This window comes from Schistocerca cancellata, unplaced genomic scaffold (assembly GCF_023864275.1).
Source record: "Schistocerca cancellata isolate TAMUIC-IGC-003103 unplaced genomic scaffold, iqSchCanc2.1 HiC_scaffold_35, whole genome shotgun sequence".
Lineage (NCBI taxonomy): Eukaryota > Metazoa > Arthropoda > Insecta > Orthoptera > Acrididae > Schistocerca > Schistocerca cancellata.
The window spans coordinates 22,338-35,340 of NW_026046099.1; the positions used below are offsets into that span (position 1 = coordinate 22,338).

The 13,003-nt window shown below is 52.6% G+C and overlaps 9 non-coding genes across 9 annotated transcripts; all 9 read left to right on the forward strand.

Annotated features, from left to right (window-relative positions):
• Window positions 1-660: 660 nt before the first annotated feature.
• Window positions 661-779, forward strand: LOC126110764 (5S ribosomal RNA). The gene has a single exon (XR_007523919.1). It is a non-coding gene; the product is annotated as a 5S ribosomal RNA (ribosomal RNA).
• Window positions 780-2,072: 1,293 nt separating this feature from the next.
• On the forward strand, window positions 2,073-2,191 carry LOC126110765 (5S ribosomal RNA). Its single transcript, XR_007523920.1, has one exon. It is a non-coding gene; the product is annotated as a 5S ribosomal RNA (ribosomal RNA).
• Window positions 2,192-3,483: 1,292 nt separating this feature from the next.
• LOC126110766 (5S ribosomal RNA) lies at window positions 3,484-3,602 on the forward strand. Its single transcript, XR_007523921.1, has one exon. It is a non-coding gene; the product is annotated as a 5S ribosomal RNA (ribosomal RNA).
• A 1,292-nt stretch (window positions 3,603-4,894) lies between these two features.
• Window positions 4,895-5,013, forward strand: LOC126110768 (5S ribosomal RNA). The gene has a single exon (XR_007523922.1). It is a non-coding gene; the product is annotated as a 5S ribosomal RNA (ribosomal RNA).
• A 1,292-nt stretch (window positions 5,014-6,305) lies between these two features.
• On the forward strand, window positions 6,306-6,424 carry LOC126110769 (5S ribosomal RNA). Its single transcript, XR_007523923.1, has one exon. It is a non-coding gene; the product is annotated as a 5S ribosomal RNA (ribosomal RNA).
• A 1,292-nt stretch (window positions 6,425-7,716) lies between these two features.
• Window positions 7,717-7,835, forward strand: LOC126110771 (5S ribosomal RNA). The gene has a single exon (XR_007523925.1). It is a non-coding gene; the product is annotated as a 5S ribosomal RNA (ribosomal RNA).
• A 1,292-nt stretch (window positions 7,836-9,127) lies between these two features.
• On the forward strand, window positions 9,128-9,246 carry LOC126110772 (5S ribosomal RNA). The gene has a single exon (XR_007523926.1). It is a non-coding gene; the product is annotated as a 5S ribosomal RNA (ribosomal RNA).
• Window positions 9,247-10,538: 1,292 nt separating this feature from the next.
• LOC126110773 (5S ribosomal RNA) lies at window positions 10,539-10,657 on the forward strand. Its single transcript, XR_007523927.1, has one exon. It is a non-coding gene; the product is annotated as a 5S ribosomal RNA (ribosomal RNA).
• A 1,292-nt stretch (window positions 10,658-11,949) lies between these two features.
• Window positions 11,950-12,068, forward strand: LOC126110774 (5S ribosomal RNA). The gene has a single exon (XR_007523928.1). It is a non-coding gene; the product is annotated as a 5S ribosomal RNA (ribosomal RNA).
• Window positions 12,069-13,003: the final 935 nt, after the last annotated feature.

The window sequence follows — 13,003 nt, forward strand, 5'->3', positions numbered from 1 at the left end:
CACGTGCAAATTTGTAAACAAAAATTCTGTGTCTTCTGTCCTTGGTTTCGCACCTTTCCATGGCACGGCACAGCGCTGCTCTAGTAGCTCCGAACGGCCGCCCACGGCGTCTCGGACACGCCGGTCAGGCCCGCGCCCGTCTCGCAGATGTTTCTCGTGCTTGTGCTGTCATATGGGCCGCGACCCGAGCGGCAGCGAGCGGCAGTCGAGCAAAGTCGGGACAAGTCGGGACGGGAGGGGGGACAGGCGCGAATGCAAATGCACCGCGCAAATTACGCATAAATCTGGAAGCGCGGCGTGTGTCAGGCAGGTGAGAAAGCTTCCGTCGGTCCAGCAGGACACTGCAACACCCCGCGCAGTGCCCCCGCCGCCCGGCCGCGCGCAAGCCCTGCGCCGGATAACAGGAACAAGGCGCGTCGCCAGTGGGTGTCGGAGGCCGCACGCACCAAACGAATGACAGGCGGTGCATCGAGCAGCTGTGTTGTGCGTCTCACCTACGTTCGGCAGTCGCCTATGAGACGCCGAGGCGAGCGCGCACTCCGCGCCACCTTCGAGGTGGAAAGACGCGCTTTGCGTCAAATGTGCCACGGAAAGCGGCGATTGCGTGTGTTGGGAGAAGAGGCGAATGCTTCCTCCGTGGTGCGGCTACAGTATAAGGACGCCAACGGCCATACCATGTTGACTACACCGGTTCTCGTCCGATCACCGAAGTTAAGCAACATCGGGCGCGGTTAGTACTTGGATGGGTGACCGCCTGGGAACACCGCGTGCTGTTGGCTCTTTCTCATTTTTTCATTTTTACGTCGCTACACCTGCCAGGCCTCTTTTCATAATAACTTTCAGGTGTCGACAAAGATGCTTCCACAAGCATTTTAAAGTACTGTATTAAACGTAAGATACGAAATTACGGTAATGAACTCGGTTTGAGTAAGAATGCGCGAAGGAAGAGTGCTAGGAACTCGTTGAAAATGACAAAACACTACCAATCGACAGATGTGTTCTTGAAATGCGCCAGAGCCTACTGTTACGCAGCAGTGCTAAATTCCGAAAAGTAACTAAATAAATAAATAAATAAAAAAAAAACCAACCGTTCTCGTGCCATCACCCAAGTTAAGCAACAACGTTAGTATTCGGATCGGCGACTGCCTGGGACCTCTGGCTGTCTTCATATTTTGCTTTCTTGTCGCCAGCCCTGCCAGCCGTCTCTTCACGCTACCTTTCCGATGCGACAAAGATGTTTCCACAATGACTTAAATCTGTTGTAATAAACAAAAGATACGATATTAGGGAACTCAGTTTGAAGAAGCGTGTGCCAAGGAAGATTTCCAAAGTGTCTCTGGAAATAACAAAACAGTATTAAGCGGCAGAAATGTTCCGAAATACGTCCGGGCTTATTGTTTTGTAGCAGTGTACACGTGCAAATTTGTAAACAAAAATTCTGTGTCTTCTGTCCTTGGTTTCGCACCTTTCCATGGCACGGCACAGCGCTGCTCTAGTAGCTCCGAACGGCCGCCCACGGCGTCTCGGACACGCCGGTCAGGCCCGCGCCCGTCTCGCAGATGTTTCTCGTGCTTGTGCTGTCATATGGGCCGCGACCCGAGCGGCAGCGAGCGGCAGTCGAGCAAAGTCGGGACAAGTCGGGACGGGAGGGGGGACAGGCGCGAATGCAAATGCACCGCGCAAATTACGCATAAATCTGGAAGCGCGGCGTGTGTCAGGCAGGTGAGAAAGCTTCCGTCGGTCCAGCAGGACACTGCAACACCCCGCGCAGTGCCCCCGCCGCCCGGCCGCGCGCAAGCCCTGCGCCGGATAACAGGAACAAGGCGCGTCGCCAGTGGGTGTCGGAGGCCGCACGCACCAAACGAATGACAGGCGGTGCATCGAGCAGCTGTGTTGTGCGTCTCACCTACGTTCGGCAGTCGCCTATGAGACGCCGAGGCGAGCGCGCACTCCGCGCCACCTTCGAGGTGGAAAGACGCGCTTTGCGTCAAATGTGCCACGGAAAGCGGCGATTGCGTGTGTTGGGAGAAGAGGCGAATGCTTCCTCCGTGGTGCGGCTACAGTATAAGGACGCCAACGGCCATACCATGTTGACTACACCGGTTCTCGTCCGATCACCGAAGTTAAGCAACATCGGGCGCGGTTAGTACTTGGATGGGTGACCGCCTGGGAACACCGCGTGCTGTTGGCTCTTTCTCATTTTTTCATTTTTACGTCGCTACACCTGCCAGGCCTCTTTTCATAATAACTTTCAGGTGTCGACAAAGATGCTTCCACAAGCATTTTAAAGTACTGTATTAAACGTAAGATACGAAATTACGGTAATGAACTCGGTTTGAGTAAGAATGCGCGAAGGAAGAGTGCTAGGAACTCGTTGAAAATGACAAAACACTACCAATCGACAGATGTGTTCTTGAAATGCGCCAGAGCCTACTGTTACGCAGCAGTGCTAAATTCCGAAAAGTAACTAAATAAATAAATAAATAAAAAAAAACCAACCGTTCTCGTGCCATCACCCAAGTTAAGCAACAACGTTAGTATTCGGATCGGCGACTGCCTGGGACCTCTGGCTGTCTTCATATTTTGCTTTCTTGTCGCCAGCCCTGCCAGCCGTCTCTTCACGCTACCTTTCCGATGCGACAAAGATGTTTCCACAATGACTTAAATCTGTTGTAATAAACAAAAGATACGATATTAGGGAACTCAGTTTGAAGAAGCGTGTGCCAAGGAAGATTTCCAAAGTGTCTCTGGAAATAACAAAACAGTATTAAGCGGCAGAAATGTTCCGAAATACGTCCGGGCTTATTGTTTTGTAGCAGTGTACACGTGCAAATTTGTAAACAAAAATTCTGTGTCTTCTGTCCTTGGTTTCGCACCTTTCCATGGCACGGCACAGCGCTGCTCTAGTAGCTCCGAACGGCCGCCCACGGCGTCTCGGACACGCCGGTCAGGCCCGCGCCCGTCTCGCAGATGTTTCTCGTGCTTGTGCTGTCATATGGGCCGCGACCCGAGCGGCAGCGAGCGGCAGTCGAGCAAAGTCGGGACAAGTCGGGACGGGAGGGGGGACAGGCGCGAATGCAAATGCACCGCGCAAATTACGCATAAATCTGGAAGCGCGGCGTGTGTCAGGCAGGTGAGAAAGCTTCCGTCGGTCCAGCAGGACACTGCAACACCCCGCGCAGTGCCCCCGCCGCCCGGCCGCGCGCAAGCCCTGCGCCGGATAACAGGAACAAGGCGCGTCGCCAGTGGGTGTCGGAGGCCGCACGCACCAAACGAATGACAGGCGGTGCATCGAGCAGCTGTGTTGTGCGTCTCACCTACGTTCGGCAGTCGCCTATGAGACGCCGAGGCGAGCGCGCACTCCGCGCCACCTTCGAGGTGGAAAGACGCGCTTTGCGTCAAATGTGCCACGGAAAGCGGCGATTGCGTGTGTTGGGAGAAGAGGCGAATGCTTCCTCCGTGGTGCGGCTACAGTATAAGGACGCCAACGGCCATACCATGTTGACTACACCGGTTCTCGTCCGATCACCGAAGTTAAGCAACATCGGGCGCGGTTAGTACTTGGATGGGTGACCGCCTGGGAACACCGCGTGCTGTTGGCTCTTTCTCATTTTTTCATTTTTACGTCGCTACACCTGCCAGGCCTCTTTTCATAATAACTTTCAGGTGTCGACAAAGATGCTTCCACAAGCATTTTAAAGTACTGTATTAAACGTAAGATACGAAATTACGGTAATGAACTCGGTTTGAGTAAGAATGCGCGAAGGAAGAGTGCTAGGAACTCGTTGAAAATGACAAAACACTACCAATCGACAGATGTGTTCTTGAAATGCGCCAGAGCCTACTGTTACGCAGCAGTGCTAAATTCCGAAAAGTAACTAAATAAATAAATAAATAAAAAAAAACCAACCGTTCTCGTGCCATCACCCAAGTTAAGCAACAACGTTAGTATTCGGATCGGCGACTGCCTGGGACCTCTGGCTGTCTTCATATTTTGCTTTCTTGTCGCCAGCCCTGCCAGCCGTCTCTTCACGCTACCTTTCCGATGCGACAAAGATGTTTCCACAATGACTTAAATCTGTTGTAATAAACAAAAGATACGATATTAGGGAACTCAGTTTGAAGAAGCGTGTGCCAAGGAAGATTTCCAAAGTGTCTCTGGAAATAACAAAACAGTATTAAGCGGCAGAAATGTTCCGAAATACGTCCGGGCTTATTGTTTTGTAGCAGTGTACACGTGCAAATTTGTAAACAAAAATTCTGTGTCTTCTGTCCTTGGTTTCGCACCTTTCCATGGCACGGCACAGCGCTGCTCTAGTAGCTCCGAACGGCCGCCCACGGCGTCTCGGACACGCCGGTCAGGCCCGCGCCCGTCTCGCAGATGTTTCTCGTGCTTGTGCTGTCATATGGGCCGCGACCCGAGCGGCAGCGAGCGGCAGTCGAGCAAAGTCGGGACAAGTCGGGACGGGAGGGGGGACAGGCGCGAATGCAAATGCACCGCGCAAATTACGCATAAATCTGGAAGCGCGGCGTGTGTCAGGCAGGTGAGAAAGCTTCCGTCGGTCCAGCAGGACACTGCAACACCCCGCGCAGTGCCCCCGCCGCCCGGCCGCGCGCAAGCCCTGCGCCGGATAACAGGAACAAGGCGCGTCGCCAGTGGGTGTCGGAGGCCGCACGCACCAAACGAATGACAGGCGGTGCATCGAGCAGCTGTGTTGTGCGTCTCACCTACGTTCGGCAGTCGCCTATGAGACGCCGAGGCGAGCGCGCACTCCGCGCCACCTTCGAGGTGGAAAGACGCGCTTTGCGTCAAATGTGCCACGGAAAGCGGCGATTGCGTGTGTTGGGAGAAGAGGCGAATGCTTCCTCCGTGGTGCGGCTACAGTATAAGGACGCCAACGGCCATACCATGTTGACTACACCGGTTCTCGTCCGATCACCGAAGTTAAGCAACATCGGGCGCGGTTAGTACTTGGATGGGTGACCGCCTGGGAACACCGCGTGCTGTTGGCTCTTTCTCATTTTTTCATTTTTACGTCGCTACACCTGCCAGGCCTCTTTTCATAATAACTTTCAGGTGTCGACAAAGATGCTTCCACAAGCATTTTAAAGTACTGTATTAAACGTAAGATACGAAATTACGGTAATGAACTCGGTTTGAGTAAGAATGCGCGAAGGAAGAGTGCTAGGAACTCGTTGAAAATGACAAAACACTACCAATCGACAGATGTGTTCTTGAAATGCGCCAGAGCCTACTGTTACGCAGCAGTGCTAAATTCCGAAAAGTAACTAAATAAATAAATAAATAAAAAAAAACCAACCGTTCTCGTGCCATCACCCAAGTTAAGCAACAACGTTAGTATTCGGATCGGCGACTGCCTGGGACCTCTGGCTGTCTTCATATTTTGCTTTCTTGTCGCCAGCCCTGCCAGCCGTCTCTTCACGCTACCTTTCCGATGCGACAAAGATGTTTCCACAATGACTTAAATCTGTTGTAATAAACAAAAGATACGATATTAGGGAACTCAGTTTGAAGAAGCGTGTGCCAAGGAAGATTTCCAAAGTGTCTCTGGAAATAACAAAACAGTATTAAGCGGCAGAAATGTTCCGAAATACGTCCGGGCTTATTGTTTTGTAGCAGTGTACACGTGCAAATTTGTAAACAAAAATTCTGTGTCTTCTGTCCTTGGTTTCGCACCTTTCCATGGCACGGCACAGCGCTGCTCTAGTAGCTCCGAACGGCCGCCCACGGCGTCTCGGACACGCCGGTCAGGCCCGCGCCCGTCTCGCAGATGTTTCTCGTGCTTGTGCTGTCATATGGGCCGCGACCCGAGCGGCAGCGAGCGGCAGTCGAGCAAAGTCGGGACAAGTCGGGACGGGAGGGGGGACAGGCGCGAATGCAAATGCACCGCGCAAATTACGCATAAATCTGGAAGCGCGGCGTGTGTCAGGCAGGTGAGAAAGCTTCCGTCGGTCCAGCAGGACACTGCAACACCCCGCGCAGTGCCCCCGCCGCCCGGCCGCGCGCAAGCCCTGCGCCGGATAACAGGAACAAGGCGCGTCGCCAGTGGGTGTCGGAGGCCGCACGCACCAAACGAATGACAGGCGGTGCATCGAGCAGCTGTGTTGTGCGTCTCACCTACGTTCGGCAGTCGCCTATGAGACGCCGAGGCGAGCGCGCACTCCGCGCCACCTTCGAGGTGGAAAGACGCGCTTTGCGTCAAATGTGCCACGGAAAGCGGCGATTGCGTGTGTTGGGAGAAGAGGCGAATGCTTCCTCCGTGGTGCGGCTACAGTATAAGGACGCCAACGGCCATACCATGTTGACTACACCGGTTCTCGTCCGATCACCGAAGTTAAGCAACATCGGGCGCGGTTAGTACTTGGATGGGTGACCGCCTGGGAACACCGCGTGCTGTTGGCTCTTTCTCATTTTTTCATTTTTACGTCGCTACACCTGCCAGGCCTCTTTTCATAATAACTTTCAGGTGTCGACAAAGATGCTTCCACAAGCATTTTAAAGTACTGTATTAAACGTAAGATACGAAATTACGGTAATGAACTCGGTTTGAGTAAGAATGCGCGAAGGAAGAGTGCTAGGAACTCGTTGAAAATGACAAAACACTACCAATCGACAGATGTGTTCTTGAAATGCGCCAGAGCCTACTGTTACGCAGCAGTGCTAAATTCCGAAAAGTAACTAAATAAATAAATAAATAAAAAAAAACCAACCGTTCTCGTGCCATCACCCAAGTTAAGCAACAACGTTAGTATTCGGATCGGCGACTGCCTGGGACCTCTGGCTGTCTTCATATTTTGCTTTCTTGTCGCCAGCCCTGCCAGCCGTCTCTTCACGCTACCTTTCCGATGCGACAAAGATGTTTCCACAATGACTTAAATCTGTTGTAATAAACAAAAGATACGATATTAGGGAACTCAGTTTGAAGAAGCGTGTGCCAAGGAAGATTTCCAAAGTGTCTCTGGAAATAACAAAACAGTATTAAGCGGCAGAAATGTTCCGAAATACGTCCGGGCTTATTGTTTTGTAGCAGTGTACACGTGCAAATTTGTAAACAAAAATTCTGTGTCTTCTGTCCTTGGTTTCGCACCTTTCCATGGCACGGCACAGCGCTGCTCTAGTAGCTCCGAACGGCCGCCCACGGCGTCTCGGACACGCCGGTCAGGCCCGCGCCCGTCTCGCAGATGTTTCTCGTGCTTGTGCTGTCATATGGGCCGCGACCCGAGCGGCAGCGAGCGGCAGTCGAGCAAAGTCGGGACAAGTCGGGACGGGAGGGGGGACAGGCGCGAATGCAAATGCACCGCGCAAATTACGCATAAATCTGGAAGCGCGGCGTGTGTCAGGCAGGTGAGAAAGCTTCCGTCGGTCCAGCAGGACACTGCAACACCCCGCGCAGTGCCCCCGCCGCCCGGCCGCGCGCAAGCCCTGCGCCGGATAACAGGAACAAGGCGCGTCGCCAGTGGGTGTCGGAGGCCGCACGCACCAAACGAATGACAGGCGGTGCATCGAGCAGCTGTGTTGTGCGTCTCACCTACGTTCGGCAGTCGCCTATGAGACGCCGAGGCGAGCGCGCACTCCGCGCCACCTTCGAGGTGGAAAGACGCGCTTTGCGTCAAATGTGCCACGGAAAGCGGCGATTGCGTGTGTTGGGAGAAGAGGCGAATGCTTCCTCCGTGGTGCGGCTACAGTATAAGGACGCCAACGGCCATACCATGTTGACTACACCGGTTCTCGTCCGATCACCGAAGTTAAGCAACATCGGGCGCGGTTAGTACTTGGATGGGTGACCGCCTGGGAACACCGCGTGCTGTTGGCTCTTTCTCATTTTTTCATTTTTACGTCGCTACACCTGCCAGGCCTCTTTTCATAATAACTTTCAGGTGTCGACAAAGATGCTTCCACAAGCATTTTAAAGTACTGTATTAAACGTAAGATACGAAATTACGGTAATGAACTCGGTTTGAGTAAGAATGCGCGAAGGAAGAGTGCTAGGAACTCGTTGAAAATGACAAAACACTACCAATCGACAGATGTGTTCTTGAAATGCGCCAGAGCCTACTGTTACGCAGCAGTGCTAAATTCCGAAAAGTAACTAAATAAATAAATAAATAAAAAAAAACCAACCGTTCTCGTGCCATCACCCAAGTTAAGCAACAACGTTAGTATTCGGATCGGCGACTGCCTGGGACCTCTGGCTGTCTTCATATTTTGCTTTCTTGTCGCCAGCCCTGCCAGCCGTCTCTTCACGCTACCTTTCCGATGCGACAAAGATGTTTCCACAATGACTTAAATCTGTTGTAATAAACAAAAGATACGATATTAGGGAACTCAGTTTGAAGAAGCGTGTGCCAAGGAAGATTTCCAAAGTGTCTCTGGAAATAACAAAACAGTATTAAGCGGCAGAAATGTTCCGAAATACGTCCGGGCTTATTGTTTTGTAGCAGTGTACACGTGCAAATTTGTAAACAAAAATTCTGTGTCTTCTGTCCTTGGTTTCGCACCTTTCCATGGCACGGCACAGCGCTGCTCTAGTAGCTCCGAACGGCCGCCCACGGCGTCTCGGACACGCCGGTCAGGCCCGCGCCCGTCTCGCAGATGTTTCTCGTGCTTGTGCTGTCATATGGGCCGCGACCCGAGCGGCAGCGAGCGGCAGTCGAGCAAAGTCGGGACAAGTCGGGACGGGAGGGGGGACAGGCGCGAATGCAAATGCACCGCGCAAATTACGCATAAATCTGGAAGCGCGGCGTGTGTCAGGCAGGTGAGAAAGCTTCCGTCGGTCCAGCAGGACACTGCAACACCCCGCGCAGTGCCCCCGCCGCCCGGCCGCGCGCAAGCCCTGCGCCGGATAACAGGAACAAGGCGCGTCGCCAGTGGGTGTCGGAGGCCGCACGCACCAAACGAATGACAGGCGGTGCATCGAGCAGCTGTGTTGTGCGTCTCACCTACGTTCGGCAGTCGCCTATGAGACGCCGAGGCGAGCGCGCACTCCGCGCCACCTTCGAGGTGGAAAGACGCGCTTTGCGTCAAATGTGCCACGGAAAGCGGCGATTGCGTGTGTTGGGAGAAGAGGCGAATGCTTCCTCCGTGGTGCGGCTACAGTATAAGGACGCCAACGGCCATACCATGTTGACTACACCGGTTCTCGTCCGATCACCGAAGTTAAGCAACATCGGGCGCGGTTAGTACTTGGATGGGTGACCGCCTGGGAACACCGCGTGCTGTTGGCTCTTTCTCATTTTTTCATTTTTACGTCGCTACACCTGCCAGGCCTCTTTTCATAATAACTTTCAGGTGTCGACAAAGATGCTTCCACAAGCATTTTAAAGTACTGTATTAAACGTAAGATACGAAATTACGGTAATGAACTCGGTTTGAGTAAGAATGCGCGAAGGAAGAGTGCTAGGAACTCGTTGAAAATGACAAAACACTACCAATCGACAGATGTGTTCTTGAAATGCGCCAGAGCCTACTGTTACGCAGCAGTGCTAAATTCCGAAAAGTAACTAAATAAATAAATAAATAAAAAAAAACCAACCGTTCTCGTGCCATCACCCAAGTTAAGCAACAACGTTAGTATTCGGATCGGCGACTGCCTGGGACCTCTGGCTGTCTTCATATTTTGCTTTCTTGTCGCCAGCCCTGCCAGCCGTCTCTTCACGCTACCTTTCCGATGCGACAAAGATGTTTCCACAATGACTTAAATCTGTTGTAATAAACAAAAGATACGATATTAGGGAACTCAGTTTGAAGAAGCGTGTGCCAAGGAAGATTTCCAAAGTGTCTCTGGAAATAACAAAACAGTATTAAGCGGCAGAAATGTTCCGAAATACGTCCGGGCTTATTGTTTTGTAGCAGTGTACACGTGCAAATTTGTAAACAAAAATTCTGTGTCTTCTGTCCTTGGTTTCGCACCTTTCCATGGCACGGCACAGCGCTGCTCTAGTAGCTCCGAACGGCCGCCCACGGCGTCTCGGACACGCCGGTCAGGCCCGCGCCCGTCTCGCAGATGTTTCTCGTGCTTGTGCTGTCATATGGGCCGCGACCCGAGCGGCAGCGAGCGGCAGTCGAGCAAAGTCGGGACAAGTCGGGACGGGAGGGGGGACAGGCGCGAATGCAAATGCACCGCGCAAATTACGCATAAATCTGGAAGCGCGGCGTGTGTCAGGCAGGTGAGAAAGCTTCCGTCGGTCCAGCAGGACACTGCAACACCCCGCGCAGTGCCCCCGCCGCCCGGCCGCGCGCAAGCCCTGCGCCGGATAACAGGAACAAGGCGCGTCGCCAGTGGGTGTCGGAGGCCGCACGCACCAAACGAATGACAGGCGGTGCATCGAGCAGCTGTGTTGTGCGTCTCACCTACGTTCGGCAGTCGCCTATGAGACGCCGAGGCGAGCGCGCACTCCGCGCCACCTTCGAGGTGGAAAGACGCGCTTTGCGTCAAATGTGCCACGGAAAGCGGCGATTGCGTGTGTTGGGAGAAGAGGCGAATGCTTCCTCCGTGGTGCGGCTACAGTATAAGGACGCCAACGGCCATACCATGTTGACTACACCGGTTCTCGTCCGATCACCGAAGTTAAGCAACATCGGGCGCGGTTAGTACTTGGATGGGTGACCGCCTGGGAACACCGCGTGCTGTTGGCTCTTTCTCATTTTTTCATTTTTACGTCGCTACACCTGCCAGGCCTCTTTTCATAATAACTTTCAGGTGTCGACAAAGATGCTTCCACAAGCATTTTAAAGTACTGTATTAAACGTAAGATACGAAATTACGGTAATGAACTCGGTTTGAGTAAGAATGCGCGAAGGAAGAGTGCTAGGAACTCGTTGAAAATGACAAAACACTACCAATCGACAGATGTGTTCTTGAAATGCGCCAGAGCCTACTGTTACGCAGCAGTGCTAAATTCCGAAAAGTAACTAAATAAATAAATAAATAAAAAAAAACCAACCGTTCTCGTGCCATCACCCAAGTTAAGCAACAACGTTAGTATTCGGATCGGCGACTGCCTGGGACCTCTGGCTGTCTTCATATTTTGCTTTCTTGTCGCCAGCCCTGCCAGCCGTCTCTTCACGCTACCTTTCCGATGCGACAAAGATGTTTCCACAATGACTTAAATCTGTTGTAATAAACAAAAGATACGATATTAGGGAACTCAGTTTGAAGAAGCGTGTGCCAAGGAAGATTTCCAAAGTGTCTCTGGAAATAACAAAACAGTATTAAGCGGCAGAAATGTTCCGAAATACGTCCGGGCTTATTGTTTTGTAGCAGTGTACACGTGCAAATTTGTAAACAAAAATTCTGTGTCTTCTGTCCTTGGTTTCGCACCTTTCCATGGCACGGCACAGCGCTGCTCTAGTAGCTCCGAACGGCCGCCCACGGCGTCTCGGACACGCCGGTCAGGCCCGCGCCCGTCTCGCAGATGTTTCTCGTGCTTGTGCTGTCATATGGGCCGCGACCCGAGCGGCAGCGAGCGGCAGTCGAGCAAAGTCGGGACAAGTCGGGACGGGAGGGGGGACAGGCGCGAATGCAAATGCACCGCGCAAATTACGCATAAATCTGGAAGCGCGGCGTGTGTCAGGCAGGTGAGAAAGCTTCCGTCGGTCCAGCAGGACACTGCAACACCCCGCGCAGTGCCCCCGCCGCCCGGCCGCGCGCAAGCCCTGCGCCGGATAACAGGAACAAGGCGCGTCGCCAGTGGGTGTCGGAGGCCGCACGCACCAAACGAATGACAGGCGGTGCATCGAGCAGCTGTGTTGTGCGTCTCACCTACGTTCGGCAGTCGCCTATGAGACGCCGAGGCGAGCGCGCACTCCGCGCCACCTTCGAGGTGGAAAGACGCGCTTTGCGTCAAATGTGCCACGGAAAGCGGCGATTGCGTGTGTTGGGAGAAGAGGCGAATGCTTCCTCCGTGGTGCGGCTACAGTATAAGGACGCCAACGGCCATACCATGTTGACTACACCGGTTCTCGTCCGATCACCGAAGTTAAGCAACATCGGGCGCGGTTAGTACTTGGATGGGTGACCGCCTGGGAACACCGCGTGCTGTTGGCTCTTTCTCATTTTTTCATTTTTACGTCGCTACACCTGCCAGGCCTCTTTTCATAATAACTTTCAGGTGTCGACAAAGATGCTTCCACAAGCATTTTAAAGTACTGTATTAAACGTAAGATACGAAATTACGGTAATGAACTCGGTTTGAGTAAGAATGCGCGAAGGAAGAGTGCTAGGAACTCGTTGAAAATGACAAAACACTACCAATCGACAGATGTGTTCTTGAAATGCGCCAGAGCCTACTGTTACGCAGCAGTGCTAAATTCCGAAAAGTAACTAAATAAATAAATAAATAAAAAAAAACCAACCGTTCTCGTGCCATCACCCAAGTTAAGCAACAACGTTAGTATTCGGATCGGCGACTGCCTGGGACCTCTGGCTGTCTTCATATTTTGCTTTCTTGTCGCCAGCCCTGCCAGCCGTCTCTTCACGCTACCTTTCCGATGCGACAAAGATGTTTCCACAATGACTTAAATCTGTTGTAATAAACAAAAGATACGATATTAGGGAACTCAGTTTGAAGAAGCGTGTGCCAAGGAAGATTTCCAAAGTGTCTCTGGAAATAACAAAACAGTATTAAGCGGCAGAAATGTTCCGAAATACGTCCGGGCTTATTGTTTTGTAGCAGTGTACACGTGCAAATTTGTAAACAAAAATTCTGTGTCTTCTGTCCTTGGTTTCGCACCTTTCCATGGCACGGCACAGCGCTGCTCTAGTAGCTCCGAACGGCCGCCCACGGCGTCTCGGACACGCCGGTCAGGCCCGCGCCCGTCTCGCAGATGTTTCTCGTGCTTGTGCTGTCATATGGGCCGCGACCCGAGCGGCAGCGAGCGGCAGTCGAGCAAAGTCGGGACAAGTCGGGACGGGAGGGGGGACAGGCGCGAATGCAAATGCACCGCGCAAATTACGCATAAATCTGGAAGCGCGGCGTGTGT